The following is a 15,539-nucleotide window of genomic DNA, read 5'->3' on the forward strand; positions in this document are numbered from 1 at the left end:
GGTAGGAGAAGAGCTGTGAAGAGGGATATGAGAAGGTGTGGCAGGATGGAGAGGATAGGTTACATTGTACAATAAATGTGTGAGAGAGGGATATGTCATAAGGGATAGGAAAAGCTGTGCAAATAAGGGATATGAGAAGGTGTGGAGGGATGGGAGGGTAGGAGAGAGACTCTGTGAGAAAGGGATATGAGAAGTGTGGAGGGATGGGAGGGTAGGAGAGAGAGCTGTTTAGAAGGGATATGCAAGGTGTGGAGGGATGGGATAGGGAGAGAGCTGTGATTGAGGGATATGAGAAGGTGTGGAGGGATGGGAGGTAGGAGAGACTGTGAGAGAGGATATGAGAATGTGGAGGGATGGGAGGTAGGAGGACACTGTGAGGACACGATAAACTAGAGAATCAACTATGTGTAGTTAACTAGATTATGGAGATAAGGGAATGCTGAGAACTTACCTTGGCTTCTTAAGCTAACAGGCAGGATAGGAGGCCTGAGAGAGGGATATGAGAAGGTGTGGAGGGATGGGAGGGTAGGAGAGAGAGCTGTGAAGAGGGATATGAGAAGGTGTGGAGGGATGGGAGGGTAGGACAACAGTTAGAGAGGTGGAGGGATGTACTGCAGAGAACAGGCATGGGAGCTCGTGAGAGAGAGCTGTGAGAGAGAATAGTTAAGGTGTGAGAGGGATGGGAGGGTAAAGAGAGCTGTGAGAGAGGGATATGAGAAGTGTCGTGGAATCATGGGAGGGTAACCTAGGGTTCCTAGGGGATATGAAAATAGGAGAAGAGAGCTGTTTAGAGGGATATGAGAAGGTGGAGGGATGGGAGGGTGGGAGGAGCTGTAGGAGGATGAGAGCTGTGAGAGGGAGGGATATGTGAGAAGGGATATGAGAAGGGAGTGGGAGGGTAGGAGAGAGAGTGAGAGAGGGATATTGAAGTTTAGGGATGGGAGGGTAGGAGAGAGACCTGTGAGAGAGGGATATGAGAAGGTGTGGAGGGATGGGATTGTCAGGAGACCATCATGTGAGAGAGGGATATGAGAAGGTGTGGAGGGATGGGAGGGTAGGTCAGTTTACCATCATGTGAGAGAGGGATGTGAGAAGGTGTGGAGGGATGGGAGGGTAGGAGAGAGAGCTGTGATTGTCAGGGATACCAGAAGGTGTGGAGGGATGGGAGGGTAGGAGAGAGTTGTGAGAGTCAGGGATTTAGAAGGTGTAGGGATGGGAGGGTAATGAGTGTGGAGAGTTTAGAGAGGGATCATGAGAAGGTGTGAGGGATGGGAGGTCAGGAGATCTGTGAGAGAGGGATATGAGAAGGTGTTTAGGGATGGGAGGTAGGAGAGAGATCTGTGAGAGTTTAGGATATGAGAAGGTGTGGAGGGATGGAGGGTAGGAGAGAGAGTGTTGAGAGGGATGTGAGAAGGTGTGTAGGGATGTCAGTTTAGGATCAGAGAGCTGTGATTGTCAGGGATCATGTGTGGAGGGTCAGTTTACCATCATGTGAGTGATTGTCAGTTTACCATCATGTGGAGAGATTGTCAGTTTACCAGGAGTGATTGTCAGTTTAGATCATGGTATGAGAAGGTGTAGGGATGGGATGGTAGGAGTCAGTTTACCATCATGTGAGTATTGTCAGTTTACCATCATGTGTAGTGTATTGTCAGTTTACCATCATGTGAGAGAGGGATATGAGAATCATGTGGAGGGTAGGGTCAGACCATCATGTGAGAGAGGGATATGAGAATCATGTGGAGGGAGGGTCAGTTTACCATCATGTGTAGTGTAGTCAGTTTACCATCATGTGAGTGGATATGAGACCATCATGGGAGGGTATTGTCAGTTTAGGATCATGAGAAGGTGTGGAGGGATCAGGGTAGATCATGAGTGTATTGAGAGAGGGATGTCAAGGTGGAGGGATGGGAGGGTAGGAGAGCTGGGAGAGAGGGATAGGAGAGAGCTGTGAGAGAGGGATATTGTCAGTTTACCATCATGTGTAGGTATTGTCAGTTTACCATCATGTGAAGGTGTGGATGGGAGGGTAGGAGATCAGAGCTGTGAGAGAGGGATTTAAGGTGTGAGTGTATGGGAGGGTAGTTTACCATCTGTGAGAGAGGGATATGTATTGTCAGTTTACCAGATGTGAGGGTATTGTCAGTTTACCATCATGTGTAGGTGTATTGTCAGTTTACCATCATGTGAGAGAGGGATATTGAAGTTTACCATCATGGATGGGATTGTCAGTTTACCATCATGTGTAGAGTTTAGATCATGTGTAGTGTAGTCAGGGATATGAGAAGGTATTGTATTGTCAGGGATGGGATGGTAGGAGAGTTTACCAGAGGGATGTGAGAAGGTGTGTATTGGGAGTTTACCAGAGAGAGCATGTGTAGATTGTCAGGGATATGAGAAGGTGTGGAGGGATGGGAGGGTAGGAGAGAGATCTGTGAGAGAGGGATATGTCAGTGGGAGGGATGGGAGGATGTGAGAGAGTTAATCAAAGGTGTTGAGGGATGGGGAGGGTAGGAGAGAGTGTGAGAGAGGGATATGAGAAGGTGTGGAGGGATGGGAGGGTAGGAGAGAGAGCTGTGAGAGAGGGATATGAGAAGGTGTGGAGGGATGGGAGAAATAACTGTAGAGAGGGATACGAGAAGGTGTGAAGGGATGGGACCTATGAGAGCCTATCTGGTGAAAGGGATGGAGACAGGGGATACAATCACCCAGGAAAGAGCTGTGAAGAGGGATATGAGAAGGTGTCCCAATGGGAGGGTAGGAGAGAGATCACCTGAGAGAGGGATATGAGAACCGTGGAGGGATGGGAGGGTAGGAGAAGAGCTGTGAGAGAGGGATATCCCAAGGTGGGAGGGATGGGAGGAGAGAGCTGTGAGAAGGGATAAGAAGGTGTGGAGGGATGGGAGGGTAGGAGAGAAGCTGTACAGTGAGAGAGTAATGGGATATGAGAAGGTGTGAGATGGAGGGTAGGAGAGTCAGCTGTCCAGAGGGATATGAGAAGGTGTGGTCAGGGATGGGAGGGTAGGAGAGATCAGAGAGGGATATGAGAAGGTGTGGAGGGATGGGAGGGTAGATGAGAGTATTGTCAGTTTACCATATGTGAAGGGGAGTGTGAGAGGGTCAGTTTAGGGAGAGAGAGCTGTGAGAGGGATGAGGGTGTGGAGGGATGGAGGGTAGGAGAGAGAGCTGTGAGAGAGGGATATGAGAAGGTGTGGAGGGATGGGAGGGTAGGAGAGAGAGCTGTGAGAGAGGGATATGAGAAGGTGTGAGGGATGGGAGGGTAGGAGAGAGAGCTGTGAGAGAGGGATATGAGAAGGTGTGGAGGGATGGGAGGGTAGGAGAGAGAGCTGTGAAGAGGGATATGAGAAGGTGTGGAGGGATGGGAGGGTAGGAGAGAGAGCTGTGAGAGAGGGATATGAGAAGGTGTGGAGGGATGGGAGGGTAGGAGAGAGAGCTGTGAGAGAGGGATATGAGAAGGTGTGGAGGGATGGGAGGGTAGGAGAGAGAGCTGTGAGAGAGGGATATGAGAAGGTGTGGAGGGATGGGAGGGTAGGAGAGAGAGAGAGCTGTGAGAGAGGGATATGAGAAGGTGTGAGAGGGATGGATGGGAGGGTAGGAGAGAGAGCTGTGAGAGAGGGATATGAGAAGGTGTGGAGGATGGGAGGGAGGAGAGAGAGCTGTGAGAGAGGGATATGAGAAGGTGGAGAGGGATGGGAGGGTAGGAGAGAGAGCTGTGAGAGAGGGATATGAGAAGGTGGAGGGATGGGAGGGTAGAGAGAGAGCTGTGAGAGAGGGATATGAGAAGGTGTGGAGGGATGGGAGGGTAGGAGAGAGAGCTGTGAGAGAGGGATATGAGAAAGGTGTGGAGGGATGGGAGGGTAGGAGAGAGAGCTGTGAGAGAGGGATATGAGAAGGTGTGGAGGGATGGGAGGGTAGGAGAGAGAGCTGTGAGAGAGGGATATGAGAAGGTGTGGAGGGATGGGAGGGTAGGAGAGAGAGCTGTGAGAGAGGATATGAGAAGGTGTGAGGGATGGGAGGGTAGGAGAGAGAGCTGTGAGAGAGGGATATGAGAAGGTGTGGAGGGATGGGAGGGTAGGAGAGAGAGCTGTGAGAGAGGGATATGAGAAGGTGTGGAGGGATGGGAGGGTAGGAGAGAGAGCTGTGAGAGAGGGATATGAGAAGGTGTGGAGGGATGGGAGGGTAGGAGAGAGCTGTGAGAGAGGGATATGAGAAGGTGTGGAGGGATGGAGGGTAGGAGAGAGAGCTGTGAGAGAGGGATATGAGAAGGTGTGGAGGGATGGGAGGGTAGGAGAGAGAGCTGTGAGAGAGGGATATGAGAAGGTGTGGAGGGATGGGAGGGTAGGAGAGAGAGCTGTGAGAGAGGGATATGAGAAGGTGTGGAGGGGATGGAGAGGTGTGGAGGGATGGGAGAGAGAGCTGTGAGAGAGGGATATGAGAAGGTGTGGAGGGATGGGAGGGTAGGAGAGAGAGCTGTGAGAGAGGGATATGAGAAGGTGTGGAGGGATGGGAGGGTAGGAGAGAGAGCTGTGAGAGAGGGATATGAGAAGGTGTGGAGGGATGGGAGGGTAGGAGAGAGAGCTGTGAGAGAGGATGGATGTGAGAAGGGTGGAGGGATGGGAGGGGGATGGGAGAGAGAGAGGATGAGAGGGATGGAGGTAGGAGAGAGAGCTGTGAGAGAGGGATATGTGAGGTGTGGAGGGATGGGAGGGTAGGAGAGAGAGCTGTGAGAGAGGGATATGAGAAGGTGTGGAGGGATGGGAGGGTAGAGAGAGAGCTGTGAGAGAGGGATATGAGAAGGTGTGAGGGATGGGAGGGTAGGAGAGAGAGAGCTGTGAGAGAGGGATATGAGAAGGTGTGGAGGGATGGGAGGGTAGGAGAGAGAGCTGTGAGAGAGGGATATGAGAAGGTGTGGAGGGATGGGAGGGTAGGAGAGAGAGCTGTGAGAGAGGGATATGAGAAGGTGTGGAGGGATGGGAGGGTAGGAGAGAGAGCTGTGAGAGAGGGATATGAGAAGGTGTGGAGGGATGGGAGGGTAGGAGAGAGAGCTGTGAGAGAGGGATATGAGAAGGTGTGGAGGGATGGGAGGGTAGGAGAGAGAGCTGTGAGAGAGGGATATGAGAAGGTGTGAGGGATGGGAGGGTAGGAGAGAGAGAGAGGGATATGAGAAGGTGTGAGGGATGGGAGGGTAGGAGAGAGAGCTGTGAGAGAGGGATGTGAGAAGGTGTGGAGGGATGGGAGGGTAGGAGAGAGAGCTGTGAGAGAGGGATATGAGAAGGTGTGGAGGGATGGGAGGGTAGGAGAGAGAGCTGTGAGAGAGGGATATGAGAAGGTGTGGAGGGATGGGAGGGTAGGAGAGAGAGCTGTGAGAGAGGGATATGAGAAGGTGTGGAGGGATGGGAGGGTAGGAGAGAGAGCTGTGAGAGAGGGATATGAGAAGGTGTGGAGGGATGGGAGGGTAGGAGAGAGAGCTGTGAGAGAGGGATATGAGAAGGTGTGAGGGATGGGAGGGTAGGAGAGAGAGCTGTGAGAGAGGGATATGAGAAGGTGTGGAGGGATGGGAGGGTAGGAGAGAGAGCTGTGAGAGAGGGATATGAGAAGGTGTGGAGGGATGGGAGGGTAGGAGAGAGAGCTGTGAGAGAGGGATATGAGAAGGTGTGGAGGGATGGGAGGGTAGGAGAGAGAGCTGTGAGAGAGGGATATGAGAAGGTGTGGAGGGATGGGAGGGTAGGAGAGAGAGCTGTGAGAGAGGGATATGAGAAGGTGTGGAGGGATGGGAGGGTAGGAGAGAGAGCTGTGAGAGAGGGATATGAGAAGGTGTGGAGGGATGGGAGGGTAGGAGAGAGAGCTGTGAGAGAGGGATATGAGAAGGTGGAGGGATGGGAGGGTAGGAGAGAGAGAGAGAGAAGGTGTGAGAGAGGGATATGAGAAGGTGTGGAGGGATGGGAGGGTAGGAGAGAGAGCTGTGAGAGAGGGATGTGAGAAGGTGTGGAGGGATGGGAGGGTAGGAGAGAGAGCTGTGAGAGAGGGATATGAGAAGGTGTGGAGGGATGGGAGGGTAGGAGAGAGAGCTGTGAGAGAGGGATATGAGAAGGTGTGGAGGGATGGGAGGGTAGGAGAGAGAGCTGTGAGAGAGGGATATGAGAAGGTGTGGAGGGATGGGAGGGTAGGAGAGAGCTGTGAGAGAGGGATATGAGAAGGTGTGAGAGGGATGGGAGGGTAGGAGAGAGAGCTGTGAGAGAGGGATATGAGAAGGTGTGGAGGGATGGGAGGGTAGGAGAGAGAGCTGTGAGAGAGGGATGTGAGAAGGTGTGGAGGGATGGGAGGGTAGGAGAGAGAGCTGTGAGAGAGGGATGGGAGGGTAGGAGAGAGAGCTGTGAGAGAGGGATATGAGAAGGTGTGAGAGGGATGGGAGGGTAGGAGAGAGAGCTGTGAGAGAGGGATATGAGAAGGTGTGGAGGGATGGGAGGGTAGGAGAGAGAGCTGTGAGAGAGGGATATGAGAAGGTGTGGAGGGATGGGAGGGTAGGAGAGAGCTGTGAGAGAGGGATATGAGAAGGTGTGGAGGGATGGGAGGGTAGGAGAGAGAGCTGTGAGAGAGGGATATGAGAAGGTGTGAGAGGGATGGGAGGGTAGGAGAGAGAGCTGTGAGAGAGGGATATGAGAAGGTGTGGAGGGATGGGAGGGTAGGAGAGAGAGCTGTGAGAGAGGGATATGAGAAGGTGTGGAGGGATGGGAGGGTAGGAGAGAGAGCTGTGAGAGAGGGATATGAGAAGGTGGGAGGGATGGGAGGGTAGGAGAGAGAGCTGTGAGAGAGGGATATGAGAAGGTGTGGAGGGATGGGAGGGTAGGAGAGAGAGCTGTGAGAGAGGGATATGAGAAGGTGTGGAGGGATGGGAGGGTAGGAGAGAGAGCTGTGAGAGAGGGATATGAGAAGGTGTGGAGGGATGGGAGGGTAGGAGAGAGAGCTGTGAGAGAGGGATATGAGAAGGTGTGGAGGGATGGGAGGGTAGGAGAGAGCTGTGAGAGAGGATATGAGAAGGTGTGGAGGGATGGGGGGGTAGGAGAGAGAGCTGTGAAAGAGGGATATGAGAAGGTGTGGAGGGATGGGGGGGTAGGAGAGAGAGCTGTGAGAGAGGGATATGAGAAGGTGTGGAGGGATGGGAGGGTAGGAGAGAGCTGTGAGAGAGGGATATGGGAAGGTGTGGAGGGATGGGAGGGTAGGAGAGAGAGCTGTGAGAGAGGGATATGAGAAGGTGTGGAGGGATGGGAGGGTAGGAGAGAGAGCTGTGAGAGAGGGATATGAGAAGGTGGAGGGATGGGAGGATAGGAGAGAGAGAGCTGTGAGAGAGGGATATGAGAAGGTGTGGGAGGGATGGGAGGGTAGGGAGAGAGCTGTGAGAGAGGGATAAGAGAAGGTGTGGAGGGATGGGAGGGTAGGAGAGAGAGCTGTGAGAGAGAGGGATATGAGAAGGTGTGGAGGGATGGGAGGGTAGAGAGAGAGCTGTGAGAGAGGGATATGAGAAGGTGTGGAGGGATGGGAGGGTAGGAGAGAGAGCTGTGAGAGAGGGATATGAGAAGGTGTGGAGGGATGGGAGGGTAGGAGAGAGCTGTGAGAGAGGGATATGAGAAGGTGGAGGGATGGGAGGGTAGGAGAGAGAGCTGTGAGAGGGGATATGGAAGGGGGATGGGAGGAGGAGAGAGAGCTGTGAGAGAGGGATATGAGAAGGTGTGGAGGGATGGGAGGGTAGGAGAGAGAGCTGTGAGAGAGGGATGGAGAAGGTGTGGAGGGATGGGAGGGTAGGAGAGAGAGCTGTGAGAGAGGGATATGAGAAGGTGTGGAGGGATGGGAGGGTAGGAGAGAGAGCTGTGAGAGAGGGATGAGAAGGTGTGGAGGGATGGGAGGGTAGGAGAGAGAGCTGTGAGAGAGGGATGGGAGGGTGAGAAGGTGTGGAGGGATGGGAGAGGTGTAGGAGAGAGAGCTGTGAGAGAGGGATATGAGAAGGTGTGAGAGGGATGGGAGGGTAGGAGAGAGAGCTGTGAGAGAGGGATGTGAGAAGGTGTAATGGAGGATGGGAGGGTAGGAGAGAGAGCTGTGAGAGAGGGATGTGAGAAGGTGTGAGAGGGATGGGAGGGTAGGAGAGAGAGCTGTGAGAGAGGGATATGAGAAGGTGGGAGGGATGGGAGGGTAGGAGAGAGAGCTGTGAGAGAGGGATATGAGAAGGTGTGGAGGGAGGGTAGGAGAGAGAGCTGTGAGAGAGGGATATGAGAAGGTGTGGAGGGATGGGAGGGTAGGAGAGAGAGCTGTGAGAGAGGGATATGAGAAGGTGTGGAGGGATGGGAGGGTAGGAGAGAGAGCTGTGAGAGGGATGGGATGTGAGAAGGTGTGGAGGGATGGGAGGGTAGGAGAGAGAGCTGTGAGAGGGATGGGATGTGGAGAAGGTGTGGAGGGATGGGAGGGTAGGAGAGAGAGCTGTGAGAGAGGGATGAGAAGGTGTGAGGGATGGGAGGGTAGGAGAGAGAGCTGTGAGAGAGGGATATGAGAAGGTGTGGAGGGATGGGAGGGTAGGAGAGAGAGCTGTGAGAGAGGGATATGAGGTGTGGAGGGATGGGAGGGTAGGAGAGAGAGCTGTGAGAGAGGGATATGAGAAGGTGTGGAGGGATGGGAGGGTAGGAGAGAGAGCTGTGAGAGAGGGATATGAGAAGGTGTGGAGGGATGGGAGGGTAGGAGAGAGAGCTGTGAGAGAGGGATGGGAGGGTAGGATCGGCTTTTCATAGCCGATCATTCAGAGTATCTCTACCGCTCCTGCGGTCTCTAGAGAGTTGAAAACAGCAGGTCTGGGACAGGTAGCACGTCCGGTGAACAGGTCAGGGTTCCATAGCCGCAGGCAGAACAGTTGAAACTGGAACAGCAGCATGGCCAGGTGGACTGGGGACAGCAAGGAGTCATCAGGCCAGATAGTCCTGAGGCATGGTCCTAGGGCTCAGGTCCTCCTCTGAGACTGGATAAGACAGAGAAATACTCCAGATATAACAGATTGACCCTAACCCCAGACACATAAACTACTGCAGCATAAATACTGGAGGCTGAGACAGGAGGGGTTGGGAGACACTGTGGCCCCATCCGACGATACCCCCGGACAGGGCCAAACAGGCAGGATATAACCCCACCCACTTTGCCAAAGCACAGCCCCCACACCACTAGAGGGATATCTTCAACCACCAACTTACCATCCTGAGACAAGGCCGAGTATAGCACACAAAGCTCTCCGCCACGGCACAACCCAAGGGGGGGTGCCAACCCAGACAGGAAGATCACGTCAGTGACTCAATCCCAGTGGAGAGAGGGGAACCGGCCAGGCAGAGACATCAAGGGCGGTTCGTTGCTCCAGAGCCTTTCCGTTCACCTTCACACTCCTGGGCCAGACTACACTCAATCATAGGACCTTACTGAAGAGATGAGTCTTCAGTAAAGACTTAAAAGTTGAGACCGAGTCTGTTTCTCTCACATGGGTAGGAAGACCATTCCATAAAAATGGAGCTATATAGGAGAAATCCCTGCCTCCAGCTGTTTGCTTAGAAATTCTAGGGACACTTAGGAGGCCTGCGTCTTGTGACCGTAGCGTACGTGTAGGTATATACGGCAGGACCAAATCTGAAAGATAGGTAGGAGCAAGCCCATGTAATGCTTTGTAGGTTAGCAGTAAAACCTTGAAATCAGCCCTTGCCTTAACAGGAAGCCAGTGTAGAGAGGCTAGCACTGGAGTAATATGATCAAAGTTTTTGGTTCTAGTCAAGATTCTAGTGTTCAGCACTAACTGAAGTTTATTTAGTGCTTTATCCAGGTAGCCGGAAAGTACTGTACAACCATCAAGATTAATTGTCAGATTCAACATAAGATCTCTTTGTTTCTTGGGACCTAGAACAAGCATCTCTGTTTTGTCTGAGTTTAAAAGTAGAACATTTGCAGCTATCCACTTCTTTATGTCTGAAACACAGGCTTCCAGCGAGGGCAATTTTGGGGCTTCACCATGTTTCTTCGAAATGTACAGCTGTGTGTCATCTGCATAGCAGTGAAAGTTAACATTATGTTTCCCGAATGACATCAACAAGAGGTAAAATATATAGTGAAAACAATAGTGGTCCTAAAACGGAACCTTGAGGAACACCGAAATGTACAGTTGATTTGTCAGAGGACAAACCATCCACAGAGACACAGAGATGTCTTGTGATAGATTACATAAAGTTCTTGAAAGATACCACAATTCTGGTATTTTACTGGTAAACTTGGAATGTTTCTAGTAATATACCTTCCCTTTGCAACCCAAGGCAGTGGTTAAGCTGTGTGGGCTAGTGGTAGCTAACATTACCTTGTTGTGTTTATATAGGACAGCAGGGGTAAAATTAGCTTCAGCTCTCACAGAGAAATGTGTGAGAGAAATGTGTGGGTGCTTTCAGGAAACTTTTCAGATTGTCAGACACTGCCAGATCATTAAAGAGGTTTAGATAGTGAGAGTAAGGGAGGGATAGAGAGCGAGAGAGAGAGAGAGAGAAAGAAAGAGGGGGAGGAGAAGGAGGAAGTGAGAGAAGGAGAGGTTTCACTCATTAATGAGTGACATCATAATTATCTCACTTTGCACTTCACACAACTTCCCTGGAACACAATTCCTCAGACAAACACACACTTTATTGCTCAGAAAAACTGTGACAACAGACTAAACATTCCAGCAAGCGCCTCTCGTGGTGGGGTTTGATGACCTCATACTTTAACCTGCGCTCAAAGACACGCACGCACGTACACATATACACACAAACACACATACATACACACACACACATGCACACCTCCCTTGCAGATAAATCAACGCTCACACACACACGCATGGTGTACACACATACCTACTGTATACTGTAAAAACACACACACATACCTACTGTATAATGTAAAAACACACACACATACCTACTGTATACTGTAAAAACACACACATACCTACTGTATACTGTAAAAACACACACATACCTACTGTATACTGTAAAAACACACGCACATACCTACTGTATACTGTAAAAACACACACACATACCTACTCACACACACATACCTACTGTATACTGTAAAAACACACACACATACCTACTGTATACTGTAAAAACACACACACATACCTACTCACACACACATACCTACTGTATACTGTAAAAACACACACACATACCTACTGTATACTGTAAAAACACACACACATACCTACTCACACACACATACCTACTGTAGACTGTAAAAACACACACACATACCTACTGTATACTGTAAAAACACACACACATACCTACTGTATACTGTAAAAACACACACACATACCTACTGTATACTGTAAAAACACACACATACCTACTCACACACACATACCTACTGTATACTGTAAAAACACACACACATACCTACTGTATACTGTAAAAACACACACACATACCTACTGTATACTGTAAAAACACACACATACCTACTCACACACACATACCTACTGTATACTGTAAAAACACACACACATACCTACTGTATACTGTAAAAACACACACACATACCTACTGTATACTGTAAAAACACACACGCATACCTACTGTATACTGTAAAAACACACACACATACCTACTGTATACTGTAAAAACACACACACATACCTACTGTATACTGTAAAAACACACACACATACCTACTGTATACTGTAAAAACACACACACATACCTACTGTATACTGTAAAAACACACACTCTACAAAGGAAGAAAGAAACTCAGTCAGTGGGAGATGAAAAGGTAGAGGGAGAGAGGGAGACGTTTGACAAAGAGAAGAGAGATGGCATGATGGAGGCAGAAAGAGGGAGGCCTTCATAAAGAAGACAGAGTTGAAAAGAGCACCTTGTGGAGCACCTTAACCGGCAACTCTTACCAATGGAATCAACCGTGTGGATAATGGCATCTGTAACCATCGGTAACACATCTGTTACTGTCAGTAACCATGTCTGTATTTGCATCGGTAACCATCGGTAACGCATCTGTTACTGTCAGTAACCATGTCTGTATTTGCATCTGTAACCATCGGTAACGCATCTGTTACTGTCAGTAACCATGTCTGTATTTGCATCTGTAACCATCGGTAACACATCTGTTACTGTCAGTAACCATGTCTGTATTTGCATCGGTAACCATCGGTAACGCATCTGTTACTGTCAGTAACCACGTCTGTATTTGCATCTGTAACCATCGGTAACGCATCTGTTACTGTCAGTAACCATGTCTGTATTTGCATCGGTAACCATCGGTAACGCATCTGTTACTGTCAGTAACCATGTCTGTATTTGCATCGGTAACCATCGGTAACGCATCTGTTACTGTCAGTAACCATGTCTGTATTTGCATCAGTAACCATCGGTAACGCATCTGTTACTGTCAGTAACCATGTCTGTATTTGCATCGGTAACCATCGGTAACGCATCTGTTACTGTCAGTAACCATGTCTGTATTTGCATCGGTAACCATCGGTAACGCATCTGTTACTGTCAGTAACCATGTCTGTATTTGCAGCGGTAACCATCGGTAACGCATCTGTTACTGTCAGTAACCATGTCTGCATTTGCATCGGAAACCATCGGTAACGCATCTGTTACTGTCAGTAACCATGTCTGTATTTGCATCTGTAACCATCGGTAACGCATCTGTTACTGTCAGTAACCATGTCTGTATTTGCATCTGTAACCATCAGTAACGCATCTGTTACTGTCAGTAACCATGTCTGTATTTGCATCGGTAACCATCGGTAACGCATCTGTTACTGTCAGTAACCATGTCTGTATTTGCATCGGTAACCACTGTGAAAGTGAATCCTTTCCCCGTCCTGTGTGTCTGTGGTGACAGCAGTGATGTCCGTGCAGGGCCCATATTTATAAAGCATCTCAAAGTACAAGTGCTGTTCAAGGATCAGCCCACCCCCCTGACCATGTAACCATACTATTATCTAATAGGCAGAACTGATCCTAGATCAGCTCTGGTCCCATAGAGGCCATAGCGAGCCACTATTCGTGAGTTGCCTGTTGCGTCACAATAAGGACCTCTTGACTTGAGGACTGATGCCAGACTGTGTTCTACTCAATGCATTATCAATGGTTGCTGATGAAGAGTAGAGTTCATTATAGTAGCTTGGAAAAACAATGACATTCCTAAAAGAGGAACACAATTAGTAGGAACCCCTTTTGTTGTCGTAGCTAGCTCAGATTCAGTAGAGAGCACTGGATTTTATGTAGCTAATGTTAGCATTGCTAGGTATTTTTTGACAATCCAGGAGAGAACAGGGATAGGAGAGGGAATGAAAGGGAGAGGAGAGCGAGAGGGATGGGAGACTGAATGAAAGAGAGAGGAGAGCGAGAGGGATGGGAGACTGAATGAAAGAGAGAGGAGAGCGAGAGGGATGGGAGACTGAATGAAAGAGAGAGAAGAGCGAGAGGGATGGGAGACTGAATGAAAGACAGAGAGCGAGAGGGATGGGAGATGAGAGACAAGAGGAGAGCGAGAGGGATGGGAGACTGAATGAAAGACAGAGGAGAGCGAGAGGGATGGGAGACTGAATGAAAGAGAGAGGAGAGCGAGAGGGATGGGAGACTGAATGAAAGACAGAGGAGAGCGAGAGGGATGGGAGACTGAATGAAAGAGAGAGGAGAGCGAGAGGGATGGGAGACTGAATGAAAGAGAGAGGAGAGCGAGAGGGATGGGAGACTGAATGAAAGACAGAGGAGAGCGAGAGGGATGGGAGACTGAATGAAAGAGAGAGGAGAGGGATGGGAGACTGAATGAAAGAGAGAGGAGAGCGAGAGGGATGGGAGACTGAATGAAAGAGAGAGGAGAGCGAGAGGGATGGGAGACTGAATGAAAGAGAGAGGAGAGCGAGAGGGATGGGAGACTGAATGAAAGACAGAGGAGAGCGAGAGGGATGGGAGACTGAATGAAAGAGAGAGGAGAGGGATGGGAGACTGAATGAAAGAGAGAGGAGAGCGAGAGGGATGGGAGACTGAATGAAAGAGAGAGGAGAGCGAGAGGGATGGGAGACTGAATGAAAGACAAGAGGAGAGCGAGAGAGATGGGAGACTGAATGAAAGACAGAGGAGAGCGAGAGGGATGGGAGACTGAATGAAAGACAGAGGAGAGCGAGAGGGATGGGAGACTGAATGAAAGACAGAGGAGAGCGAGAGGGATGGGAGACTGAATGAAAGAGAGAGGAGAGCGAGAGGGATGGGAGACTGAATGAAAGACAGAGGAGAGCGAGAGGGATGGGAGATGAGAGACAAGAGGAGAGCGAGAGGGATGGGAGACTGAATGAAAGACAGAGGAGAGCGAGAGGGATGGGAGACTGAATGAAAGAGAGAGGAGAGCGAGAGGGATGGGAGACTGAATGAAAGAGAGAGGAGAGCTGAATGAAAGGGATGGGAGACTGAATGAAAGACAGAGGAGAGCGAGAGGGATGGGAGACTGAATGAAAGAGAGAGGAGAGCGAGAGGGATGGGAGACTGAATGAAAGAGAGAGAGAGCGAGAGGGATGGGAGACTGAATGAAAGACAAGAGGAGAGCGAGAGGGATGGGAGACTGAATGAAAGACAGAGAAGAGAGAGAGGGATGGGAGATGAGAGACAAGAGGAGAGCGAGAGGGATGGCAGACTGAATGAAAGACAGAGGAGAGCGAGAGGGATGGGAGACTGAATGAAAGAGAGAGGAGAGCGAGAGGGATGGGAGACTGAATGAAAGATAGAGGAGATCGAGGGATGGGAGACTGAATGAAAGACAGAGGAGAGCGAGAAGGATGGGAGACTGAATGAAAGACAGAGGAGAGCGAGAGGGATGGGAGACTGAATGAAAGACAGAGGAGAGCGAGAGGGATGGGAGATGAGAGACAAGAGGAGAGCGAGAGGGATGGGAGACTGAATGAAAGAGAGAGCAGGGCGAGAGGGATGGGAGACTGAATGAAAGACAGAGGAGAGCGAGAGGGATGGGAGACTGAATGAAAGATAGAGGAGATCGAGGGATGGCAGACTGAATGAAAGACAGAGGAGAGCGAGAGGGATGGGAGACTGAATGAAAGAGAGAGGAGAGCGAGAGGGATGGGAGACTGAATGAAAGATAGAGGAGATCGAGGGATGGGAGACTGAATGAAAGACAGAGGAGAGCGAGAAGGATGGGAGACTGAATGAAAGACAGAGGAGAGCGAGAGGGATGGGAGACTGAATGAAAGACAGAGGAGAGCGAGAGGGATGGGAGATGAGAGACAAGAGGAGAGCGAGAGGGATGGGAGACTGAATGAAAGACAGAGGAGAGCGAGAGGGATGGGAGATGAGAGACAAGAGGAGAGCGAGAGGGATGGGAGACTGAATGAAAGACAGAGGAGAGCGAGAGGGATGGGAGACTGAATGAAAGACAAGAGGAGAGCGAGAGGGATGGGAGACTGAATGAAAGACAGAGGAGAGCGAGAGGGATGG

This window comes from Oncorhynchus keta, chromosome 29 (genome assembly GCF_023373465.1).
Source record: "Oncorhynchus keta strain PuntledgeMale-10-30-2019 chromosome 29, Oket_V2, whole genome shotgun sequence".
NCBI lineage: Eukaryota > Metazoa > Chordata > Actinopteri > Salmoniformes > Salmonidae > Oncorhynchus > Oncorhynchus keta.